This window comes from Oncorhynchus nerka, linkage group LG21 (genome assembly GCF_034236695.1).
Source record: "Oncorhynchus nerka isolate Pitt River linkage group LG21, Oner_Uvic_2.0, whole genome shotgun sequence".
Lineage (NCBI taxonomy): Eukaryota > Metazoa > Chordata > Actinopteri > Salmoniformes > Salmonidae > Oncorhynchus > Oncorhynchus nerka.
In genome coordinates, this window is record NC_088416.1 from 19,724,684 (window position 1) to 19,736,716 (window position 12,033).

At 46.8% G+C, this 12,033-nt stretch overlaps 2 pseudogenes; both read left to right on the top strand.

The window, feature by feature from the left end:
* The first annotated feature begins 7,729 nt into the window (after window positions 1-7,729).
* On the top strand, window positions 7,730-10,201 carry LOC115103593 (coiled-coil domain-containing protein 103-like; annotated as a pseudogene).
* Window positions 10,202-10,220: 19 nt separating this feature from the next.
* Window positions 10,221-11,838, top strand: LOC135563588 (Ig-like V-type domain-containing protein FAM187A; annotated as a pseudogene).
* Window positions 11,839-12,033: the final 195 nt, after the last annotated feature.

The window sequence follows — 12,033 nt, forward strand, 5'->3', positions numbered from 1 at the left end:
ATGTAAATGAAAGGGGGCAACACTTCAAATCTCTTGAGTCATCTTTGTGACCACCACCCACTACTTTATAGCGAATGCAAGGTAAGTTAACATTTAGCTCAATTCATGATGTGGGGACATCGGAATGGGGGAAAATGTCATGGTTTGTCTGTCTAACTTGCTAGTTGTTTGTCAATAATGTAAACTGAAGCTTTCAGTGTTACCTATTCTTGTAAAAACACTACACTTTGTTCTGCTGCTTTATGTGTCATGTGTCTGCAGACTCTATTCGCCCATTGCACACGATAACACGTTATGTATTGTGTTCATTTAAAATCCGGCAGTCGTTGACTTGGTTGCAAAAGTGTTCCAACAGGAGAAACACTATAGACTCCTATACAAGACTCATTTATGTATTTACGTCAATTGTTGGGCTCATTGCAATTACTATCACTGTCTTCTTAAGACTCATTTGTATTTATGTAAAATGTGCATGGGGTCATAGTGCATAGTGCTGAGTGAGTGAATAATAATAATTAGAATTAGAATGTAACAACTTCAATAATAATAATTATACATTTGCTGTTCCTTTGTTTACAGAGTGGACATGCAGCAAGCAAACCCAGTGATGCTACTGGTCACTCATCTACAGTTGTGACACAGACTCTTGAGAAAGCCTTTAAAAGGCAGGCTGCTTATGCACCCATTTAAAAGGCAGGCTGCTTATGCACCCATTTAAAAGGCAGGCTGCTTATGCACCCATTTAAAAGGCAGGCTGCTTATGCACCCATTTAAAAGGCAGGCTGCTTATGCACCCATTTAAAAGGCAGGCTGCTTATGCACCCATTTAAAAGGCAGGCTGCTTATGCACCCATTTAAAAGGCAGGCTGCTTATGCACCCACATCAAAAGATCCTCAAGACCTCAATGCAGCCCTTTCATATTACATTGAAAAAGACTTTCTGAGGCTGATGAAGGTTGCCGTGCCTCACTACAAAGTGCCACCGCAAACTTTATTTTCCAAGACTGAAATCTCAAACCTGTACAACCAGGTTAAAGCTGATGTTGGAAAAAGTTTGGCTCAAGGAAAATGGTTTTCTGCAACTACTGACCTCTGGACCAGTGAAAGCGGGTGTGGTTCAACCCTACATCGGCTTCACTATCCATTACCTCACCCCACACTGGCAACTGGAATCAAACTGCCTGGAAACACAGTTCTTCCCAGAAGATCACTCGGCTCACAACATCATAGTTTTTTGTGTGAATTTGCTGGAAGAGTGGTGGATCAACAAGAAAGACCTGGTCTGCATAACCACAGACAACGCAACAAACATGATCAAGGCTTTTGAAGAGTTCCCCCGATTTGTGGCTTGGGTGCTTTGGCCATAATATGAACCTGGCCATCTCAAGGGCTCTGAAAATTCAGAGAGTTGACATAGCAGGACTGCCGTCATCTGTTCCAAGGCTTCTCACGGAGCTGGAAGAGAAGGGGAGTACTGAGAGAAAAGCAAGCTGCCCTCAACATGCCACAGAACGCTCTGATCCATGATGTGGTGACCCAATGTGGAGTTCACGTTTAAGGTAAAAATGATTTTATTTTTTAATTAGAAAACAATCCTTGCTAGCGTCTCTGAAGATCCTAATAAAATCTTCCTCTCCTCATGGGTGAATTTTCTGGGGAAGCCACTGGGTAACCTTGGAAACCCGGAGGCGGAGTTTGATTGGCCCTGGGAGGTCGCCAATGGCAAATAGCTGCTGTACCTGACGGAGATCCTGACCAAAGGGACGTCAGACTCTCACTGTGTGCCACCTGGAGACATCGTCAACCCACCCAACCTCACGGTAAACCTGTTGGAGTATTATCAGGGCTATTTCAGTTGGGTTTTGTTTATTCAGAATCCCAGTAGCTGATATATTAGCGTCCATGTGTTCCTAATGTTATGGTTTCAGATGGACATCTCAACTTCAGGTCCACATTTGATCAACATCCAAAGAACCTTCTATGGGTTACATTTTTGTGAAAATCCAAAATATCATGGTCCTGTTTTGTGAGGAATCGCACTGTAGCCTCGTGTGGCCATCCTTCCAAATCCCATCTCGTTCACTTGACTATTGAAACATGAGAAGCCTGGGCTTCCAAGGGCTATACAACTTACAATGAAACGTAATAAGAGTAAGTTGGTCCATGTTAAAAAAAACATGAATTGAAATTAACATTTGATTTACATCTTCTACAGGTGGACCTAAGAGGCCAGCATAACACAAGGTCCAGGTCAGCCAGAAGTACCAACAACACATGTTGTGGTGCAATAATGTACCTGATCTTGAAGAGGTCCACTCATATACCCAACAAAGGGAATCAAGGTTAGTAATATAAGTGCAATACAATTGATCCACACTATCATAAGACAACAAGTCAAAACAAAGTTATTAAGTAGGCCTAAAAGTTATGAAGTTCCTGTTTTCAGAAAGTAGCTTGAAATTCTCTTATTTTAATCCCATTAATTGTAGGTCCCAGATACCTCTTTCATGTCTGTCTACGGAACAACCACAACCACAGTCTGACAAGACGTGCTGAGGGACTGAAGAGGAGAGATGTCAGCGGACACCATTGAGAAATTGACAAAGCTGTTTGAAATAAGCCACTCTCCTTCATCAGCTAAATACAATCAAATATGAGTTGCAAGTGCAGTATGGAGACAACCATGTGCATGCCTCTGTGGATCGCTCCATTTGCCCCGACCTTCAATTCTGCTACAAGTCAGTAGCTTGACACACTTGAACTGCTGATTCATTCAGTGTGTTTAAATGCTATCACCAGAAATAATGTAGCCAACAGCTAGCCAACGTCTACCGATTAGAACTCAACAACCCGGTCGCATTCCGCCTCGCTCCACAGGTAGTATCACATTTTCATTTCATTTCATTACAGTACAACGGTTTGATTTGTTTGATCGTAGCTAGCTACATAGCTAGCTACATAGCCGTCTCTGTATCAAAGATAGTTGTGTAGTCTAGAGCGATTTTCTAGGTTACCTAGCCAGCTATTGTCGTTCTTTTAACGCAACGTAACGTAATCAACACTGCTAGCTAGCCAGCTAGCCCCCGAATCAACAACGCAGCCACTGCCAGCTAGCCTACAAAGTCAACAACGCTGCCACTGCCAGCTAGCCTACTTCAGCAGTACTGTATCATTTTTAATCATTTTAGTCAATAAGATTCTTGCTACGTAAGCTCAACTTTCTGAACATTCGAGACGTGTAGTCCACTTGTCATTCCAATCTCCTTTGCATTAGCGTAGCCTCTTCTGTAGCCTGTCAACTATGTGTCTGTCTATCCCTGTTCCCTCCTCTCTGCACAGACCATACAAACGCTCCACACCGCGTGGCCACGGCCACCCTAATCTGGTGGTCCCAGCGCGCACGACCCACGTGGAGTTCCAGGTCTCCGGTAGCCTCTGGAACTGCCGATCTGCGGCCAACAAGGCAGAGTTCATCTCAGCCTATGCCTCCCTCCAGTCCCTCGACTTCTTGGCACTGACGGAAACATGGATCACCACAGATAACACTGCTACTCCTACTGCTCTCTCTTCGTCCGCCCACGTGTTCTCGCACACCCCGAGAGCTTCTGGTCAGCGGGGTGGTGGCACCGGGATCCTCATCTCTCCCAAGTGGTCATTCTCTCTTTCTCCCCTTACCCATCTGTCTATCGCCTCCTTTGAATTCCATGCTGTCACAGTTACCAGCCCTTTCAAGCTTAACATCCTTATCATTTATCGCCCTCCAGGTTCCCTCGGAGAGTTCATCAATGAGCTTGATGCCTTGATAAGCTCCTTTCCTGAGGACGGCTCACCTCTCACAGTTCTGGGCGACTTTAACCTCCCCACGTCTACCTTTGACTCATTCCTCTCTGCCTCCTTCTTTCCACTCCTCTCCTCTTTTGACCTCTCCATCTCACCTTCCCCCTACTCACAAGGCAGGCAATACGCTCGACCTCATCTTTACTAGATGCTGTTCTTCCACTAACCTCATTGCAACTCCTCCAAGTCTCCGACCACTACCTTGTATCCTTTTCCCTCTCGCTCTCATCCAACACTTCCCACACTGCCCCTACTCGGATGGTATCGCGCCGTCCCAACCTTCGCTCTCTCTCCCCCGCTACTCTCTCCTCTTCCATCCTATCATCTCTTCCTCTGCTCAAACCTTCTCCAACCTATCTCCTGATTCTGCCTCCTCAACCCTCCTCTCCTCCCTTTCTGCATCCTTTGATTCTCTATGTCCCCTATCCTCCAGGCCGGCTCGGTCCTCCCCTCCCGCTCCGTGGCTCGACGACTCATTGCGAGCTCACAGAACAGGGCTCCGGGCAGCCGAGCGGAAATGGAGGAAAACTCGCCTCCCTGCGGACCTGGCATCCTTTCACTCCCTCCTCTCTACATTTTCCTCTTCTGTCGCTGCTGCTAAAGCCACTTTCTACCACTCTAAATTCCAAGCATCTGCCTCTAACCCTAGGAAGCTCTTTGCCACCTTCTCCTCCCTCCTGAATCCCCCTCCTCCCTCTCTGCAGATGACTTCGTCAACCATTTTGAAAAGAAGGTCGACGACATCCGATCCTCGTTTGCTAAGTCAAACGACACCGCTGGTTCTGCTCAAACTGCCCTACCCTGTGCTCTGAACTCTTTCTCCCCTCTCTCTCCAGATGAAATCTCGCGTCTTGTGACGGCCGGCCGCCCAACAACCTGCCCGCTTGACCCTATCCCCTCCTCTCTTCTCCAGACCATTTCCGGAGACCTTCTCCCTTACCTCACCTCGCTCATCAACTCATCCCTGACTGCTGGCTACGTCCCTTCCGTCTTCAAGAGAGAGAGAGTTGCACCCCTTCTGAAAAAACCTACACTCGATCCCTCCGATGTCAACAACTACAGACCAGTATCCCTTCTTTCTTTTCTCTCCAAAACTCTTGAACGTGCCGTCCTTGGCCAGCTCTCCCGCTATCTGTAAGTCGCTCTGGATAAGAGTGTCTGCTAAATGACTTAAATGTAAATGTATCTCTCTCAGAATGACCTTCTTGATCCAAATCAGTCAGGTTTCAAGACTAGTCATTCAACTGAGACTGCTCTTCTCTGTATCACGGAGGCGCTCCGCACTGCTAAAGCTAACTCTCTCTCCTCTGCTCTCATCCTTCTAGACCTATCGGCTGCCTTCGATACTGTGAACCATCAGATCCTCCTCTCCACCCTCTCCGAGTTGGGCATCTCCGGCGCGGCCCACGCTTGGATTGCGTCCTACCTGACAGGTCGCTCCTACCAGGTGGCGTGGCGAGAATCTGTCTCCTCACCACGCGCTCTCACCACTGGCGTCCCCCAGGGCTCTGTTCTAGGCCCTCTCCTATTCTCGCTATACACCAAGTCACTTGGCTCTGTCATAACCTCACATGGTCTCTCCTATCATTGCTATGCAGACGACACACAATTAATCTTCTCCTTTCCCCCTTCTGATGACCAGGTGGCGAATCGCATCTCTGCATGTCTGGCAGACATATCAGTGTGGATGACGGATCACCACCTCAAGCTGAACCTCGGCAAGACGGAGCTGCTCTTCCTCCCGGGGAAGGACTGCCCATTCCATGATCTCGCCATCACGGTTGACAACTCCGTTGTGTCCTCCTCCCAGAGCGCTAAGAACCTTGGCGTGATCCTGGACAACACCCTGTCGTTCTCAACTAACATCAAGGCGGTGGCCCGTTCTTGTAGGTTCATGCTCTACAACATCCGCAGAGTACGACCCTGCCTCACACAGGAAGCAGCGCAGGTCCTAATCCAGGCACTTGTCATCTCCCGTCTGGATTACTGCAACTCGCTGTTGGCTGGGCTCCCTGCCTGTGCCATTAAACCCCTACAACTCATCCAGAACGCCGCAGCCCGTCTGGTGTTCAACCTTCCCAAGTTCTCTCACGTCACCCCACTAAAGTAATCCCTCTCACCCCCCCCCCCCCTTAAAAGATTTAGATGCACTACTGTTCCACTGGATGTCATAAGGTGAATGCACCAATTTGTAAGTCGCTCTGGATAAGAGCGTCTGCTAAATGACTTAAATGTAAATGTAAATGTCTATGTTGGTAGATACGATGAGAGCACCCCTCCAGCTAGGATGGAGTCCGTCACTCCTCAGCAGGTCAGGCTTGGTCCTGTTTGTGGGTGAGTCCCAGAAAGAGGGCCAATTATCTACAAATTCTATCTTTTGGGAGGGGCAGAAAACAGTTTTCAACCAGCGATTGAGTTGTGAGACTCTGCTGTAGAGCTCATCACTCCCCCTAACTGGGAGGGGGCCAGAGACAATTACTCGATGCCGACACATCTTTCTAGCTGATATGCACGCATAAGCTATGTTGCGCTTGGTGATCTCTGACTGTTTCATCCTAACATCGTTGGTGCCGACGTGGATAACAATATCTCTATACTCTCTACACTCGTCAGTTTTAGCTTTAGCCAGCACCATCTTCAGATTAGCCTTAACGTCGGTAGCCCTGCCCCCGGGTAAACAGTGTATGATCGCTGGATGATTCGCTTGAATTCTAATAATGGAGTCGCCAATGACTAGAGTTTTCAATTTGTCAGAGCTAATGGTGGGAAGCTTCGGGGTCTCAGACCCCGTAACGGGAGGAGTAGAGACCAGAGAACACTCGACCTCTGACACCGACCCGCTGCTTAATGGGGAAAACCGGTTGAAAGTTTCTGTCGGCTGAATGAGCGACACCGGTTGAGCGTTCCTACAGCATTTCCTTCCAGAAACCGTGAGAAAGTTGTCTGGCTGCGGGGACTGTGCCAGGGGATTTATACTACTATCTGTACTTACTGGTGGCACAGACGCTGTTTCATCCTTTCCTACACTGAAATTACCCTTGCCTAACGATTGCGTCTGAAGCTGGGCTTGCAGTACAGCTATCCTCGCCGTAAGGCGAGTACAGCGGCTGCAATTAGAAGGCATCATGTTAATGTTACTACTTAGCTTCGGCTGTTGGAGGTCCTGACGAATCGTGTCCAGATAAAGCGTCCAGAGTGAAAAAGTTGAGGAAAAAATAAATAAATATATGAACGGTGATTAAAAAGTGAAAACCGTAAAGTTGTCAGGTAGCAAAATAGGTTGGCAACAAAACGCACAGCAACTCGAAAACAAGCCTGCAAGTTGTGACCGGAAATGACGTAGAACGAGTTAGGGGTGATTGGAGCTTCCTTTATATATTATTATATGTTATGTGGACATTAGAACTTGGTTAGTAAAGATAAAAATGTAACATTACAGTACATGTGTACAGTAAATAATAGTTGGCACACCCTGATGTCCACTACATTTATAAACAAGGTCTTACTTAATGTGTAGAAATTATTCAACTTTTTTGAAAACTTCCAAAGTTATTCCTGAGATGTTTTTTTTACTAAAAAAGTATTTTAATATCAAACTCACAAACATTATTACACACAACTTTGTCTTACCATAAAATGTGGGAATTGTGATTGGCAGCCAAATCCAAGAACCAGTAAGAGAAAATAAAATGTATGACGTCAATGATACGGACCAAGAACTAATGTCCATTAGTGTGGACAAAAATAATTTGCTGTGTCTCAGTAAATTAGACATTTCGTGGGGGACTTTTATTTTGAAGTTGTTACACATGGGCTTTTCACACGGATCCTGCAATCCAAGATCATTGGAAGGTCCTTACCCTAAAACCACAGATATAACAATAAATATATTTGCTAAAACCCTAACCTTAACCCCTAACCCTTACCTAAATGTCAAGTTCAATGGTGTAGGGGCGTCCCAACGATCCCGAATAGTACCTTTAGTTTTTCCTTACCCAAGTTGTCATGGTAACGACGTGTGTTTGAGGAGGGGGACACGGACTTGCATCAGGCTACAGCACAAACAACAACGTCCAGATATTAAGGTTGTTCATCAAAATAATACTAGCTAGCTAATCTAAAGCTCAGGTAAGTTCACCACCGCGGAATCAATGAAAGAAAAAGTAGTCGATAAAGGTTCCTATCTAGCAACAGAGTTGGAGGAGTTGATTCTCCAAGCAGTTCTGAGACGTATTGCCTGAAGACCCGACGTGGATTTGGTTTGAATTCTACGTCGGGCATAAATGCGTGTTTGGATCAGGAACATTTCCTCTCAAGATCTCTTCATGCCAGAATGTTGAAAACAATTATATTTCACTTACTTTACCGGTTGTCCGTGCGCCTGGTCCTTTTGCGGGTAGGAATACATTCCTACCCGCAACCTTCTTACAAGAAGGCATCCACAGGACTGTGTAATTAAATCAACTTTTCAATGCCCTGCTAAATTAGTGCATTCAAGTTTCTATTACCTAAAGTATGTGCACAAGATGAAAATACATACTGGTTGATTCAACCGTTGTTTCCACTCCATTTCAATAAAATTACATTGAGCCAATGTCAAATAGATTTTGAATTGACTTGATGTCTGTGCATGGTTCTGTGCATGCTTCGGGTGATAGAATTCTGAAGTCACTACCAGCGCATTGAAGAGTTGATTTAACCATACTTTCCTTTGGATATATTGTCTCACATTCCTACCTGCAAAAAAGACCGCAAGGACAACCAGTAAAGTAAGTTCAAATATCATTTTATTCTACATTCTGGCTTGTAGAGCGTGTGATAGGAACTTTTCCAAACAAAGACATGGCATTCATCTCAGACTGAACCAGAGGTACAGTATCACAGTCTGATTGTCAGGCAATTCTGAGTACAGTGTCTGTGTCACAGAACTAAAAAGAGAGTCCATAGGTTCACAGGTCATGTCTTGTCTCACAGGATGGTTGACTCTCCTGAGGTTATAAACTTCTCAGCGCTGGAGCGGGAGTTGCAGTCTGCTGTTGAGGTGGACAAGTAATATCAAAGAGGAAATGATGCAAAGTTTCGTTGCTCTACACCAGAAGTTCGGAACTTATGAGGAGTTTAGGTGAGATGGCTAGGTTGATTGCTCTTTTAATTGAACATCCTACACACTGTTGTTACACAAGTTAATAGACAACATATGTACTGTATGTTTTTTCATCATTATGTCCCATTAGAAATGAAATGTTGTCTTGAAACAATGAAGTCCAGACAGCAGACAGTTGTATGGTTTGTTTTGACCTTATGTCCCAATCCTCTCAGGGACATAGTCCTGGCATCCCACCTGAAACCACTGGACAGGAAGGATAAAGCTGAAGCTTCTCGCAAACAGCCCTGGAATGCCCTCGCCTCCGCTGACAAAGGGCAGAACCAGACTAGCTGTAATGAAAGGTTAGACTTCTGCCACCACACAGCAACACAAACATCTCTCCATTCTAATATCAGGATTCTACCCAAATAATGTAAGTGGTGCTGCGCCACCTAGTGGACTGGCTACACCACTATGTCATTTTATTCTATTTGAATTATAATTTAAGATTGCCATACTCAGCAGCACCACCTTGTTAAAAATCCTGGGGAGAACCTGGATAAGGACTCCTAGTTTTATGTTAGACAAGCTATATTCATAGTATAAGGCAGGGATTTTACCAAACAGGCATGCAAAGCATATTAAGGTAATCTGAACATCAAACAGTCTCATTAAATTGGTAATTAACACACAATGTCTCCCGAATGTTATTTTAATCCTCAGTTGTCCGAGTTCCAGCCCAGGACAGCGTCAGAGTTCAGCCGGGACTGGCGCAGGTTCGGCAGTGAAAACCCCAGAGGATAAATACAGCCTCCTGCTCTCCCTAGGTGGAGAGGGCCTTCGGGGACGTCTTCAGGGCTGAGGTGGGGTTTGGTCTACTGGGGGACTTGTTTGTATTGCTATCCAGTGGCCTCCACTGGTCTACTGGGGATGAGGCCATGGTGATAGGGGTCCTGGAGGGGCTGTCCAATACTCCCCAGGTTTGGCATCAATATGTCCCTCCTGAGCCGGGTCTGAGAGGGAGGCATGTGGAGATCTGTTTCAGAACCTGAGGAAAGCATCAGCAGCGGGGAATAGCAGTGTCCGAGGATCCGAAGGGGATGTCATCGTCCGTGGAAGTAATGTGGAAGCGGTTAAAGAGACGAGATGCTGAGGCAGAGACTCTGGTTCCAGGACAGACCAGTGAGGCGGCCAGAAGTAGCACCGTTGCTGAAACTTTATGTGGTATAATGCAGTTGTATGGGGTTCAAACTGCCTCTCCTCCTCAGTAAGAAACATTACATAAACCCATATTGGACTTATTGTTTTCAGAAATAAGAGAATGACTGTTACTATACATTGTAGAGCTTAATGTGGTTGCAAAAACGTTAATATCGTTTGTCTGTTCTTTATTCTGAAATGTATAATATGAATAAGTTATATGACGGACAATGTTCACTACTATGCAATGTAGTGTCAGAGTGAAATGACATGAACTACCATGGTAACCAGAGAATCTCTTTGGGGATCTCTGAACATTCTAGAATACGTAATGGCCCTTTCATAGCATATCTAGATAGGCTAAGGATAACTTGAAGATGACAACGATGGGGCTAGGGACATGATGGTCCCTATAAAACACCAGTCTCTGTTGCTACTCCTCCCCCAGACCCTCTCTTTCTCCCTCCTGTCTACCTATGAGGCCCCTGAAGACAAGGAGGACATTTTTGTCAGGAGGGCCCGTCCTGCCTTCCTTGTGTTTGACAACACTGCCTACTTGGCTGACATGACCATAGAGCTGCCCTGTCACTGTAAGCCTGAGGAGATCCACTCTGTGGTGCGGTACTACCAGATACAGCTGGGCAGCCCGGACACCAGGGCCCTCACTGACTTCCAGGGCACCTCTGTGGTAGACTCATCCAAAGTGGTCCGGGGAGGGCACCTCCGGAGCAGGTTCTCCATCCGCCTCTTCAGCCTGCTCATCTTCAGGGCCCAGAAGGAAAACTCGGGCCACTGCCTCTGTGGGAGGACCAATGGGGGAATTCTTCTATGCTTATGATGTGGACGCCCAAGAGGCTCACAGGGTTCCTTGGAGTTGTGCCCAGATACGGGGGAGAGTAGCAGAGGTGGCAGCTAGGGCGGCTTCGAGATCCAACCAGGATCTTCCACTCTACTGGCCATGGTCATGGTCCGTGTGGCCATGGTCCATGTGCGACAGCTATGGCGTCCGGGGTGAGCAGACCCGCATAGGGCTCTGCTACGTGAAGAGTGACTACCTCCACGTGAGCTACAGGTGGACATCTCAGACGGTGGCATGCGGCTCCTCCGCTGTGCCCCAACGCTTTGGCCCAGGCCAACCATCAGGGGGCAGTGCTGGGGGTGCGGAGCTGCCAGATCCCCCCCCAGGTCCATCCCCCAGCCAGAACACCAGCCCCTTCTGAAGTTCCTGGGCCTCAATGAGCCAGAAGCTCCCGTGGTCCCTGTCTACAACCACAACCACCCAGTGGACACCCCACTCATCCTCTCCTGCCCTGGGGCCAAACCACAGCACGTGTTAGCCTGGGACCAAGGCTCTAGGCCTCTGTACCACTCCCACTACATGGAGGGCCTGAATGAGACCTCCCGTCTGTTCATAGACACAGGCCACCACCTGCACTGCAGCCCAGCAACACAGGAGGACAGAGGGTCCTGCTGGATCCAGGGGAAGAGGGCTGCTGAGATCAGGCTGGGTGTTTACTACCATCTGGGCTGCAAGCGTCTGCTCTCTGACCCTGAGGATTATTCTCCTCTACTATGGGGGGATGACTGGGGATATTTGTTTTGATAGTGCTGTTGAAGTATACTTGGCGCACAGTAAGACCAAAAGTAGCCAAATACCTGAGGTGTGCTTGACACTTGGTGAGATTGTTTTTTGTTGAGTTATTTTGAATAAATCATTTTGTGAAATGTATAATTGCCTCTACTTCCAATTGATCTAACTCCAAGCGAAAGAAAGAAAGTGTGTTAATAAAGTGTGCTAATGATGTAGGAATATGTGTCCAAAAACTTCTGCTATTGCCTACCCTATTGGATGTTTGCCTGATAGCCAATAGGTGGCACTAGTGCATTAGTCTGGATGCCAATGGGGACGC